Here is a 14,669-nt window from a genome sequence, read left to right as displayed (position 1 = left end):
TGGGTACCTTTACTTGGGTTATGGGGAGGAGTTGGATATGCTCCGCTATTGGTCCAAAGGCAATTTTCTTGCGACAATTCCTCCCATAGCTGGAGGATTAGCAGATTCAAGTTAAGCTTTCGCGGGTGAAGGATATATGAAGAGAGTCCGAGACACCGCAAAGTCTTGGAAGGAAATTCATTTCATGGAATTAGCCTTGTATGCTGATACCCTTACCCAAGATTACAACGTATGGAGGAAGCAACGGGTAAATAGTCGACAAATCTCGACAACAAACCACCCCATCCGAATCCTTTCTCGAAGGAAATGCCGTCTGAGCTAGAAATAGCAAGACAAGAATTGACGAGAAAAGGCCAAGATGTCTCGAGACCTTAGTGCCCTTCAAGAAGAAAACTATCAACGAAGATTGAAATTCAGGTTGAAAGATCCGAAGCGAAAAGGTACAAAGAGAAGCCGAGATTGTGAGAAACGACTTAAGGGACCTTCATTTGGAAAATAAGAAATTAAGAAACACTATAAAGAATGGCGGGTTGGGCAAGTCGACAATGAGAATGGAAGGAAGAAATTAGCAATATCAAGGGAGGAATGGAGTTTTGGAAAGGAAAAGCAAAGAAAGAGGAGGAAAAGGTGCTGCGCTTTGATAGAGTTAAGAAGGAAGAACGCCGAGTATGAAATAGCATTGCAGAATTGGCAAATAGTCGGTCGAGCATCAAGAATTAAAAAGGAAAACACGAGATCTAGAAAATATGCTGCAATCTCATCAACAACAATTAGATAGCCTCCTGAAGGCTCTAGAAGAAAAGAGTGAGCAGTATGATAGGGACATTCACGCGTATGAAGGATCTCTCAAAGAAAGAGAAATGCAACTTGACTTCTTGATCAATGAAATTCGCAAAGCGGCTATGCAAGTTGTTCAATTATCAGATGAAGCCGAAGTTCTCAGTTACCAATTCCCTCCGAGCCAAAGATCGAACATATCAGAGTTTTTAGAGCAAGTAAAGAAACAAGGCAATGTGGCTAGGAAATTTGTGTAACCGTTGAAAAATGGAAACTTTTGTGTAATAGGCTATGTTGATAAATGAAATGCCTAAATATGGGGCTACCTTGAAATTAACACCAATTTTTTGCATTCCTTGCATAATTAACATACTAACATTTTGACATTCGTACATTCATTCATGCATTCATCCATACATTTCATATCCCATACTCGGTCATTGAAGACAAAATATATAATTAGCAGTTTGTAATACCACAAGATGGAACCACGTCATCGATAAAAAGCGCAAGACGAGCTAGAGTGATGGAAGTGAATTCAATGAGAGAATCAAAAGGATGGAAAGGACTCAAAAAAATTACAAGAGCAATGGCCAAATCACAATAAGAGACGAGAGACCTAATGATGAGATCTCGAGAGGAATCACTCGAGCAAAGAGATCAAATGGCCAAAATGATGGAGATGATGTCAGCTCTAGTTAAAGGGAAAGGACCCATGCGGAGCCCTGACATTGAAGAATCTCGATCAAGAATTCACCACGATCAGGATCCACTCTATCCCCCAGGATTCACTCCACCATTCGCATATACAACACAAAGAGGGTGTACTCAAGGGGAACCCACCGGCTTGGAACATCGACCCATGCCACCTGCTCCACCCACTAATTTGGGGCAAGGAATATTCGCGTCAAGCCCAGGGGCTAGTCCTGCTGATCCACTAGTTCCAGACCTGGATGACCCAGCAGAGGTAGCCAAGTTGAAATCGGATAACCATGATGCAAAATATAGGAGTCTAGAGGAAAGACTCAAAGCGATAGAAGGCACTGAAGTCTTCTCCGCACTAGGTGCCAAAGAACTCAGTCTGGTACCCGATCTGATTTTGCCCCCAAAGTTTAAAGTGCCTGATTTTGAGAAGTATGATGGGACAAAATGTCCAAAAGCGCATCTAGTCATGTTTTGTCGAAAAATGACTGGTTATGTGAACGAGGACAAACTACTCATACATTGCTTTCAAGATAGTCTAACGAGGTCACTCTCCGTGGTACAATCAACTTAGTAGAAAAGATTCGATCTGGAAGGACTTGGCGTCGACATTTTGCGATCAAGACAAGCATGTATCGGAGATGGTGCCAGACCGTATGACCTTGCAAATGATGGAGAAGAAACCAGCAGAATCTTTTAGACAATATGCACAAAGATGGAGAGATATCTCGGCCCAAGTGGAGCCTCCATTGACTAAGACTGAGATAACAGTCCTTTTCATCAATACTCTGAAAGCACCGTTCTATGACAAGCTGGTGGGAAGTGCTACGAAGGATTTTTCGGATATCGTAATATCTGGTGAACTCATAGAGAATGCCGTCAAGAGCGGTAGAATGGAAGGATCAGAAGGCTTAAGAAAAGCAGCACCCGTAAGGAAGAAAGAGCCAGAAGCCCACATGGTGGGAACTGGGAGTCATTACGTTCCCAATTTGTATTCTAACCAACCCCGACCTCGAAATTATCCACCCCCGAATTTCCATTACCCACCTCAAACACCTTACTACCAAGCATCACATCCGTCCTACCCTGTATACGCCATGAATAACCAAAGGCCCGTCACCACATTTCCATAAAACACTCTGCCCACTCAAAGCCAACCCAGAAATGAACCAAGACCAACAAAGCTTAATCCCGAGAGACAGCAATTCACCCCTATTCCTATATCATATGGGGAATTGTACCCAAAACTTCTGGAGAAACAATTGATATCTCCCCATTACATGGCCCCCCTTAAACCTCCATACCCGAAATGGTACGATCCAAATGTTAGTTGTGCATACCATGCGGGAACCGAGGCATTCTCTTGAATTGTCTTGCTTTCAAAAGGAGAGTTCAAGGGCTCATCGATGCGGGCATTTTGCGATTCGATGGTACTGGCAGTACGACCGGGAATCCATTCCCAAACCACACCGAGGGAATGTGAGCGCAGTAGGAGAGGAGGATAAACAACAAAATAGAAGATGGGTTTCTGAAGTACGAACACCTTTGCAGAGAATCAGGAGATACTAAGTGAGAAAGGGTTGCTCTGTCGTTTTAACGGAGTATCCAAAGGAGAAGATGCAAAAGGTCACGCTTTTGCAAGCTCCATGGTATTAGGGAGCATAACATTCATCTGTAAGGAATTGAAGTTCTTGCAAAGTATGATGGACAATAAGGAGATTGGGATCTTTTGTAAAGCCAAAGAGGCCGACGGTGGAGAAATATGTGCCTCGACAATCAATCATCGGGTTTCCGTATAAGCGCCGACCGACCGTTAATAATCTATTATGACGCGAAGAAGGAGCCGGTGAAACCAAAATGATAATTGAAGTACCATCTCCTTTCCCTTATAAGGACAATAAAAGCAAGACTGGAAGTACGATGTCAATATCGTTACACGAAGGTGAAAAGCTTGAAGCCACAATCAAGACATTGGGGAAGTAGGTCATTTTACCCGATGGGCGGTGTTATTCTAAAGAAGTTGAACCGATAAAGAAAAGTAGCGACTTGAAACAAAAAGGGAAAGCGGTGATGCACGAAGTCGAGGTCGAGCAAGAAATTTCACCGTGCAAGAAACTAAAAACACATGAATGAGGAAGAAGCTCAAGAATTCTTGAAATTTATTAAGCACAATGAGTATAGTGTGGTGGAACAATTGAGCAAGCGGCCAAAGACGAATCTCGCCTATCTCTCTGTTAAATTGAGCCACATCGAATGCTTTATTGAAGGTGTTAAATCAAGCTTACGTGGCCAACAACATATCTGTCGAAAAGCTTGATAGATGGGTAAACAATCTGAATCGGACAATTTCATCTCTTTAGTGATGATGAGATACCGCCAAATGGTAGAGGCTCGGTGAAAGCGCGCATATCACGACTTCATTGCAAGGGCTACATAATACCGAACGTACTCATCGATAATGGGTCAACATTAAGCGTCATACCGTTGGCACGCTTTCCGAATCTGGATGGATTTGTCCTACTTAAGGCCTGTCATTCCATGGTAAGGGCATTCGACGGACGACGGCGCGAAGTCATGGGAAAGATCGAAATCCCTTTGGAAGTGGGCCCTTACATCTATGAGGTCGAGTTCCAAGTCATGGACATTACACCCTCTTATAATTGCCTTTTGGGAAGACCTTGGATCCATTCATTTGGAGCGATCCCATCATCCCTCCATCAAAAGGTGAAATTTATCATGGATGGTCTGTTTGGTCACGATCGGGTGAAGAAGACATTGTCGCATCTATCTCTGCCGATCGCCATACCGGAAGTAAGCAAGGACGCAGTGGAATGTTCCTTTCGATCCCTCGAATTCGTCAATGCCACTTTCATCGCTGAAGGAAACAAAATTTCGATGCCAAAACTGTCGAAAAATACCGAATGGGTGTCAAGTTGATTTGTAGGAAGAGGAGCTCGTGCGAGAAGAGGTTTAGGGAGACATCTACAAGGAATAGTCGGGCTTTAAAGCCGATGTACCACAAGGCCCGATACGGTTTGGGGTTCCAAATGACATGCGTCAAAGAAGAAGACAGTGGAAGAAGGATCAAGAGAGAAGAATTGCAAGAACTTTAGGCGAGAACCGAATGGGAACCGATAGAGTACCCTCATTTGTCAAAAACATTTACATCTGCGGGAATGTTGTACCCTGGACAAGATGATCTACAAAACATGCTGGGGTTAATTGAAAGGGGTTTTCAGAATGTCAGTATAAGCGTCATCGACAAAAAAGCTGGTGCAAGTAAAGATGTCTCGAGGATACGCCTTTGCCCTCCTGGTTTTATGTTGAACAATTGGACTACTGAGGAGCTTCTTGTAGTTTATAAGTCTTCAGAGTAATGCTAAACATTAACCTTCTATTGTGTCCTTAGATATAATAGAATTCTTTTGTAAGAGCTTTCATTCGCTCTTTATCATTTAAATGAATATCGATGAAGATGCATTTTGTCACGATTTTTCGCGTTATCACTAATTTCATGATCATTTTCTCATTTCATAGCCTATCTTTACATTTGCCTCATTACCATGACATAACATTTTGTTTGTTGTTTCCAATACTTGGATGTCCCCCTATAGCTTCCTTTTCCATTTCAACTTTCAGGTGCTCAGATATTGACGACATGAATAAGCCCGTTTCTGAATCTTGAAATCGATTTTGAGAAGGCTTTTTTGCTTAGGAGAATGTGAAGCCAAGAAAATCTCAAGATTATGTCTCGTCTCCTGAATTGTTAAGAATGGTGGAGCAAGAGGATAAACAGATTCTGCCTCATGAAGAATCTGTGGAAACAGTAAATTTGGGCATTGAAGAGAGGAAACAAGAAGTGAAGATTGGGACCTCTATTTGAGAGTACCGGGCATAGTTTGATCACTTTACTCATGAATACAAAGATGTTTTCGCATGGTCATACCAGGACATGCCAGGCTAGATGAAGATTTAGTGGTCCATAAGCTCCCATTAAAGCGAATGCAAGCCCATCCAAAAAAAAATTAAGACGGATGAGACCGAAATCTTGTTGAGGATAAAGAGGAAGTCAAAAGCGCTTTGACGGGCTTCCTACAATCCTCCAAATATCCGAATGGGTGGCTAACATAGTCCGGTACCAAAGAAAGATGGAAAAGTACGAATGTGCGTGGATTACCATGACTGAATCGAGCAAGCCCAAAAGATAATTTTCCTTGCCACATATTGACACGTTGGTGGACAACACAAAAACATTCATTGTTTTCTTTCATGGACGGGTTCTCGGGGTATAATCGGATCAAGATGGCCCCGAGGATATGGAGAAACTACCTTCATAACAATGTGGGGAACGTTTTGCTACAAGGTGATGCCATTCGGGTTAAAGAATCTTTGGGGCAACATATCGAGGGCTATGGTAACGTTATTCCATGACATGATGCACAAAGAAATAGAGGTCTACGTCGGCGACATGATTGCTAAATCCAGGGAAGAAGAGCATGTGGTGAACCTCAAGAAGTTGTTCGAGAGGTGAGAAAGTTTCACTAAAGCTTAATCCACCAAATGTACATTCGGGGCTACCTCGGGAAAGTTGCTAGGCTTCATTGTCGAGAAAAGAGGTATTGAGGTTGATCCGGATAAAATAAAAGCCATCCAAGAATTACCACCTCCGCGCATGCAAAAGGAAGTTAGAGGATTTTTAGGGAGATTAAACTACATTACCCGATTTATCGCTCAACTTACCAACCAATGCGACCCAATCTTTCGGCTTCTTCAAAACATAACCCGGAGAATGGAGCGAAGAATGCCGGTGGCCTTTGATAAGATAAAACAATATTTGTCTAGTCCTCCGGTGTTAGTACCGCCAACCCCTGGAAGACCTTTGATATTGTATTTGACTGTGTTCGAAAGTTCAATGGGTTGCATACTGGGGCAACACGACGAGTCAGGAAAAAAAGAAAAAGCGATCTACTACCTCAGCAAAAAGTTCACTGAATATGAGGTAAAATATTAAATCCATTGAGAAATATTGTTGCGCTCTGGTTTGGGTAGCTCGGAGACTCGGACAATATATGTTGTATCACACGACATGGCTAATTTCAAAGTGGACCCAATAAAATACATGATGGAATCGCCGGCACTATCGGGAAGAATGGCGCGATGGCGATCCTCCTTCGAATATGACATTGCCTATGTAAATCGAAGTCGATAAAAGGGCGCAATAGTGACTTCTTAGCAACTCGAACAACAGAGAAATATGAGTCTTTAAGATTCGATTTCCCAGACGAAGACTTAATGTGTATCACGAAATAGAATCCGAGTCATCAAAAGAGAAGTCATGGAAGATGTGCTTTGATGGTGCGTCAAATGCTTTAGGGCATGGAATTGGAGTAATCTGGTATCACCAGACGGAATCATTATCCGTTCACCGCAAGGTGAACTTCTTCATACCAATAATATCGCGAATATGAGGCTCAGATCATGGGGCTTCGTGCGACTATCGAGCGAAACATCGAGATCTTGGAGGTGTCGGGGACTCGACCTAGTGATTTACCAAATTCGTGGAGAGTGGGAAGTGAGGATTCAAAATTGATTAAGTACTGACAATTTAGTGGTGGATTAATCAAGGAATTCAAAGAAATAACTTTTCATTACTTCCCACGAGAAGAGAACCAATGGCGGATGCCTTGGCCACTTTGGCTTCAATGTTCAAAGCAAGTAAAGAAGCGAAATAATGCCCTCAAAATGAGCATATATGAGGTCCCCGCACCTTTGTTGTAGCATTGAGAAAGAGGCGACGGACGACCATGGTTCTACGATATCTTAGAATATATCAAGAATCAAAGCTATCCGAACAAGCAAATGAGAACGACAAAAGAACAATCGGAAGAATGGCGTGGATTCGTTCTTGATGGGGATATCCTATATAAAGGGAAAGGATCAAATACTTTTGAGATGCGTGGATGATGTCGAAGCGGAAAGATACTTGAAGATGTCCATGAAGGAATCATGGGACACATGCCAACGGCTTCGGATGGCGAAAGATTATGAGACTCGGTTACTCTTGGTTGACGATGGAAAGCGATCGTATTAGTTTTGCGGAAAATGTCACAAATGTCAAATCTATGGCGACAAAATTCATGTAGCCCTTCGCCCTTCACGTCATGACTTCTCCTTGGCCTTTTTCTATGTGGGGCATGGATGTTATAGGGCCAATTTCTCCAAAAGCATCCAATGGACATCGATTTATTTTTGTGGTTATCGATTACTTCACAAAATGGATAGAAGCTGCTTCATTTGCCAATGTGACGAGGATCTGCAGTTTGCAAGTTTTTGAAAAAGGAAATCATTTGCTTGTATGGTTTGCTGAAAGAATCATTTCAGATAATGCCATGAATCGAACAATAAAATGATGAAAGAAGTGTGCGGCGGTTCAAATAAAGCATCATAATTCCTCGCCCTATCGTCCAAAGATGAGCAGGTCATTGAAGCGACTAACAAGAACATTAAGAGGATCATTGGGAAAATGATGAGACATATAAAGATTGGCACGAGAAACTTCCATTTGCTTTGTTTGCATATCGCACATCTGTCACGAACATCTACGGAGCAACTCCTTTCTCTCTAGTCTATGGAATGGAAGTCATGCTACCCATCGAGGTTGAGATCCCTCTCTGCAGTATTGATGGAATCGAGTTAGAAGAAGCGAATGGATTCGAGCTAGATATGATCAGTTGAACCTCATTGAAGAAAAACGTCTAAAGGCAATTTGTCACGGGCAAATGTACCAAAAGAGAATGATCGCACCCATGACAAGAAGGTACGACCAAGAGAATTCCACGAAGGAGAACTCGTCTTTGAAAAATTCTCCCAATACAAAAAGATCTGCGAGGAAATGGGCACCAAAGCGGGAAGGACCGTGACGTCGTAAAAAGGCATTCTCGGGAGGAGCTTTGATCCTTACCGAGATGGATGGGAAAGAGTTGTCGAATCCGGTGAACTCGGATGCGGTGAAGAAATATTATGCTTAAGATGAAAACTCGAAAAGGGCATCTAAAAAAAAAAAAGGAGGAAGGGATCGAGGCGAAAACCGAAAAGGCGCTTTGGTTAAACATAAAAGATTAGAATGAAAACCCAAGAGGCGTTCTAATGGAACAAATATTCGGTTTACAAGGCAAGGCGTTCTAAAGCATCGACAAACAAGTGAGACTACGATGATTTGAAGCATCTCTGAAAGCTCAAATCTTCTACGCAAGGAGCCATACTCTAAAAGATTCTTGATTAAGGAACGTGAAGAGTTCATGTGTCGAATATCTAAAGCATTTGTATCCATTGAATACGACCCTTTCTTTCTTTTTGACATTTTTTGTACTTTCATCAGTTAACTCTCTTTGTTTGCCACAGTTGAAATAAAGGAATATGAGATATCATTTTTGTCCCTGCCTGACCATTTTCATGCATATCATTATGTGTTTATTTACGTGATAAATGGTGAAATGACATGCTCTAAACAAAAGAAATGTTAAGCATTACCTGGATGAAAATTTAATAAGCGCAAGAGCCTCAAAGTAGGAACAAAGTTCAATTGGGGACAAAAGAGTGACACCTGAGAAACGTCGATTACCGTGAAGCTTGAAGACATGTACATGGCAAAGAGCCAAGTAATGAATGCGACCATCACAAGAATCGAGACGAAAAAGACATCGACAAACATACTTAAAGAGCCTTTGCATAATCATGTAGGCATAAAGGTATTTAAGACAAACATGTGCATCATGCATGGCATATACAGGTACTCCAGCAGAGCAAGAAATCTGGAATGAGAGTCACATTGAATCAAATGAAAAGACACTTGAATTCTACCAAATGACAAGTTTTGATATTTTTGATGTTCAATTTCTGTCCTCCAATTTTGTTTTTTCCAAAAATCAACTCATATTGCGAGAAGTGAGTTGAGCCTCAGGGCACGCTGAGGTATTTTCAATTTCTACTTTTTAATTCATGTTTTCCAAGAAAATCAGCCCATATTGCGAGAGGTGAGTTGAGCCTCAAGACACGTTGAGGTAATTTCAATTTATGTTTCAAAAATCAACTCATATTGCGAGAAGTGAGTTGAGCCTCAGGGCACGCTGAGGTATTTTCAATTTCTACTTTTTAGTTCATCAATTCATATTGCGAGAGGTGAGTTGAGCCTCAAGACACGTTGAGGTAATTTCAATTTATGTTTCAAAAATCAACTGATATTGCGAGAAGTGAGTTGAGCCTCGAGGCACGCCGAGAGGTATTTTCAATTTCTGCTTTTTAGTTCATCAACTCATATTGCGAGAGGTGAGTTGAGCCTCAAGACACGTAGAGGTAATTTCAATTTATGTTTCAAAAATCAACTCATATTACGAGAGGTGGGTTGAACCTTTTAATTTCTACTTTTTCAAAATCAGCTCATATTGCGAAAGGTGAGTTGAGCCTCGAGTCACTGTTGAGGTATTTTCAATTTCTGTTTTCAATTTATGTTGTTCAAGAATCAACTCATATTACGAGAGGTGGGTTGAACCTTTTAATTTCTACTTTTTCAAAATCAACTCATATTGCGAGATGTGAGTTGAGCCTTGGGTTCACATGTCGAGGTATTTTCAAAATCTACTTTTGCGAGAAGTGAGTTGAACCTCGGGGCACGCTGAGTTAATTTCAATTCCTATTAAATCTAAAATCGACTCATATTGCGAGAGGTGAGTTGAGTCTTTTTAGTTTCTATTTTCAATTCCTGTTTTTTATCAACTCATATTGCGAGAGGTCAGTTGAGCCTTACGGCACGCTAAGGTATTTTCAAATTCTATTTTCAAAAGTCAATTCATATTAGAGAGATGAGTTGAGTCTTTTTAATTTCTATTTTCAATTTTTGTTTTTTTAATTTTTCAAAGATCAACTCATATTGCGAGAGGTGAGTTGAGCCTTTAATTTTCGTTTTTCAAAATCTACTTTTCAAAGTATTAACTCATGTTGCGAGAGGTGAGTTGAGCCTTCTAATTTCTTCTTTTAATTTCTATGTTTCAAAAATCAACCCATATGGCGAGAAATGAGTTGAGCCTCAGTTTACCTGCTGAGGTATTTTCAATTGTTGTTTTTAAATGTCTAGTTTTTATGAACCAATTCATATTGCGAGAAATGAGTTGAACTCAAGATCACACGCCAAGCAAAGACTAAAGATTGAAGCTGATGGAAAACACCAAATGTGGCCTCCCTGAAGTTGCAATGGAGCGGGTCCAAGTTGCAAGTCTTGACTCCCTGAAGTTGCAATGGAACTAATCGAGGATATCAGATCTTGCCTCTCTAAAGTTACAGAAGAGAAGACCACAAATCTCATCTCAACTGAAGCAGTAGAAGAGTAGTTTGAAGCTGTAGATCTTATTCTTCTAAAGCTACAAGTGAAGCAGATCGAAGCCCCAAAATCTCATACAAGTGAAGTTACATTAGAAAAGATCAAAGCTGCAAGGCATATGTCGGAAGATACAGTGGATTGAACCAAAGGTACAAGATGCGACGGACTGAAAGGAGACTACCTGAACAAGAAGAGCACCAAAGAAGTCAATACTTGGCGGCTTTGGGCAAAATTGGCCTTTCTTTGTGTCTTTGCTCTATTCTCGTTACACGACAATGAGCAAAGAGGGGCAGCTGTTGTAGGCCAATTTTGGGCCCTTTTACTAATACATCAGCCAACCCAAAATTCAAACCCCATTTACAACCAGAACCCAATATCTCTGAACCCATATACCCGAAGCCCAATAACCTAAACTACCAGCCCACTAAACTAACAGCCCATTACACAAAATCAGAAACAAAAAATACCTAATCCCAAACCCTAGCCCCCCTAGCATTCGGCGCCCACTTGCCTTTGTCACCACCGACGCCCGCCACGCCCATACCCCACTACCACAGTCCCATACCTCCACAGTCCTCGTACGCCACGCCCACACCCCGCACGCATGACAACAGACCTTGTTCCTGCAAAAAAAAACAACACAACAAAGAAAGAACAGAGAAGCGTAGCAATATTTTTGTACTCTTCTTTAGAACATTTGGCTATAAAGCCATATAATAACCGTTATAAGTTTTTGGAGGCGGCAATAAGAAAAAAACAGAAAAAGAAATATTGAACTTTGGATCCCGCCTATATCCATATCTGAGAATAGCACCGCACTAAGCAAGAAAATAGCAAAGATCGAAGAATCGAAGTTAAAAACTAAAGGTTATTTCTTTTTCATTTCTATTTCGTTTTAAAATTAATTTTATCACCCATACACATAAAAATTTAATAAACTAATAAAATAAACAAATAACACAAAATAATAATAAAATTAAAAATTTTTACCTTCCAAAATACCATCATGCGTGGCATGGCCACGCAAGATAAACAATAGTCCGGCGATCGGACCGGAGCCCTCCCCCTTGGCCGGAAATCGCTCCGGGCTCCCCTCTCCCTTCTCTCCCTTTTCTCTCCTTTTTTTCTTTCTCCCCTAACTCAAATGATTTTTTAATTTTTTTTGACTTTTATAGGGGGTCAAAACGCACCGTTTTGGACCCCCGGTTTTAATGAATAAAACGGCGCCGTTTAGGCCTTGGATCGGGTCGACCCGACCCTAACCCGCCAGGATCCGCGTGTTTTTAAACGCGGAAGGGCTATTTGCGCAATCAGCCCTTCCGCTTTTTCAGGTGTTTGCAATCAGATTTTTCTTGCGTTTAATTTGGCCCCAGAATTTTGCCCGTTCATCAATCTAGCCCCTCTGTGCTGCGCTGCGTTTTGGGTAATAGAGAATATTGCACTTTTGGTCCCCATTGTTTTCACGCGTGTTCGTTTTGGTCCTTTATTTCTTTATTTCTTTTAAATTCACCCAAATTTCGTTCTTAGGTGATTTAGTCCTTTTCGTTTATTTTCATTTTTTTACATATTGTTAATATTATTATTAGTATTTTATTAATATATTAATTATTTTCAAAGTATTATTACTACTAATGATTATTATTTCTAGTTTTAGCATCATTATTAATAATAATATATGTATATTATATATGTATATATTCGTACATTTATATATAGTACTATTTTAATTACTCTATTTTAATATTACTATTATATTATATTCGTTTTATACTTCATTATATTTCTAAGGTTATTATTATTAGTTGTTATTTGTTTCTAATATGTATATATCATGTAAATGTTGTAATATTATATGCATTTTTACATACGTGATGTATATAAGTTCTTAATATTATATTTTATATATATTATTATATATATTTTAATATCATTAGTCATATTTTTCTTTTATACTATTATATATAGATATATATCTATATATATATATATATATATATATCTAATATTATAAGGTATGCTTCTAATACTATTATTTATATATATATTTATGTATGTGTGTATGTATTTGTGTAATGTACAAAATAGTTTTATTATCATTTCTAAGGAACGTCGTGTTGTATACGTTCTGTATATGTTATGTATATATCTTTAATATTACTAGTTATATATATATTTCTTATACATTTCCACATACATATTTTCTTTTATATACTATGTATATATTATATTTTATTATATATTAGTACACATATTTTATTATACGTATGTATATATACTTCTATATCAATATTATTTTCAGTATATCATATTATTCATTATTATACTTATTATTTTCACTATTACCACTTATTATATTATTTCAATATTATGTACTATTTGGTGTACACACATCTTTTATTACGATTATTAGTGTATAAATACATGTTTTTTCTAATACATATCGTATCGTTCATCTGTACTATGTATATACATATACATATTTAACATTACTACACATTGTATTTATTCATGATTTGTCTTTATTTCTTTCATAAATGTCATTGTTATTGTTATTCAATGTTCTAGTATCCCATGTTAAAATTTTTTATTCATAATGTCATTATTCACATCATTTATTTATTTTAAATTCTTACTTTTGGAATCTTTTTCTAATTAATTTTAATACATAAGGCAACATGTCGGTTTAACACAAAGTCGTTGATTTCATCGCTATGTTGGATGAACATCAATCGACTCGTGTTAAAATGGTATGTCCTTCTCAAAAATCCAAAGAATTGAAAATTTCTCATCTTTTAATCGGATCTCGACTAAATGTTACATTGAACTCGTATTTTGAAAATCTAGACAACACATGTTTACGAGATACCAATTTTGGGCGTCGCGAGGTGCTAATACCTTCCTCGCACAGTAATCGACTCGAACCCCAATTTTTCTCTGGACTATTCACGTGAGACCTAAATTTGGCCTCCTTTTGTTTTAAAATAATTTTATTAGGTGTCCGGTCACACCTATAAAAAGGATCGGTGGCGACTCCCTTTTTAATAAAATCGAAAGTTGGTTTTCAAATGTTTAATAAATCGCCACAATTAGCGACCAACCGAAAGCTAAAATTTTTTACGTCGCTACAACAGTAGTCAGCACATAAGTGCCTGATCAGTAAGCCTGCAAAAACCCGTACTCTTCCATATCCTATGGCATGCCAACTATATCCGACTAGTCCGACTAGTTAATAGGGTATTCAAATAATTTTTCAGTACAATTTCCATTTCGATTCAATATTAATTATAATTTATTATTTTGATCAATTTTCACAGAAATACAGTAATTCGTTTCATCAGAAATTTTACAGTTCAATGCAGTACGTAACAATATTCAGTAATTTCACAGTTCAATTCGGTATAAAAAACAATAGTCAGTATCTCATAATTCAGTTCAGTATCAATCTCAATTTTAATACCCAATCACAAATTTTATCAGTTCATTAAATACTTACCTTAAAATACTTACCACACATACATATTAAATTAAACACATATTAATTATAAAGCTTGAGTTATAGTGATACAAACCAGAATTCTCTTCAGATTTAATCCTCGACGATCTTTTCTTTTCCTTTTTGGGCCGATGCTTTAGACTCGATATTAGCTACGAACAATTAAAATAATTTCACAATCATTAACACAACACAATTTAATTGCTGAAATTTTTATCTAACTTTTACTTTAATTCCAATTTAATCCTAACTAAACTTACTTACTTTCTTAATTTAATTCACTCTTCATTTCTATTCAAATTTTGTCCAAACTCAAACTTAACT

Source organism: Gossypium arboreum, chromosome 13, assembly GCF_025698485.1.
Source record: "Gossypium arboreum isolate Shixiya-1 chromosome 13, ASM2569848v2, whole genome shotgun sequence".
In the NCBI taxonomy this organism is placed as follows: Eukaryota; Viridiplantae; Streptophyta; class Magnoliopsida; order Malvales; family Malvaceae; genus Gossypium; species Gossypium arboreum.
Note: the sequence above shows the minus strand (reverse complement) of the source record.